Genomic DNA, 770 nt, shown 5'->3' on the forward strand with positions numbered 1-770 from the left:
CCCCGTGCGGACGCGGCCATGGGAAGGGGGGACATGGGGACACCTCTGGGGACCGGGTGCATCCCGGCCGTGACACTGGGGGTGTCCTCGGTCGGTGCAGAGGGACCATCCCCAGGGCCACCCTGGGGTGAGCTGGGGGTGGGGGGACCCCTCCACAGCCATTGGGGATGTGATGGTGGGGACCAGGGCAGGTCCCCTGTCCCCAGCACGGCTCGGTGGGGACAGCACCAGGATGGGCCATGGGGCTTCAGCCCCCGACCCGTTGTTGCGCTCCTGCCCGCGAAACGATGAGGGTGACACCGGGGACAGCGGGACAGGGGGACCGGTGTGGTTCAGCCCCGGGGAGTGTCCCTGTCACCATCCCGAGACCTCACATCTTGGGGGGGGTCTTTGGGTCACCGGAGCCCTCCCAACGCCGTAACGGGGAAAGCCACCGTCTCCGCAGCGGTGGGGAGTGTGGGTCCCGGGGGGGTCAGTGCCTTGGCGGGGGTCCCGCCCCCCCCCAGCCCTTCCTCACGGGGTGTCCCCAAAGGGGACACTGGGGCAGCTCAACCACCCTCCCAGTTTGGCAGCTGGGAGCTGACTGGTTCCCAGTAAGAGGAGCGGGAGGGAAGGGGCAGGTCTCTGCGGCGGTTCGGGGAAGACTACAAACCAGGAATAAAATCCCACCCCACCCCCACCCCCCAAATTCCCTCCCAGTGGGGCAAACCTCGGGCTGAGCCAGCAGCGACCCTGCCCATCACCCTGTGCCACCCCCGGACCCCAACCAC

This window comes from Charadrius vociferus, unplaced genomic scaffold (genome assembly GCF_000708025.1).
Source record: "Charadrius vociferus isolate BGI_N301 unplaced genomic scaffold, ASM70802v2 scaffold509, whole genome shotgun sequence".
In the NCBI taxonomy this organism is placed as follows: Eukaryota; Metazoa; Chordata; class Aves; order Charadriiformes; family Charadriidae; genus Charadrius; species Charadrius vociferus.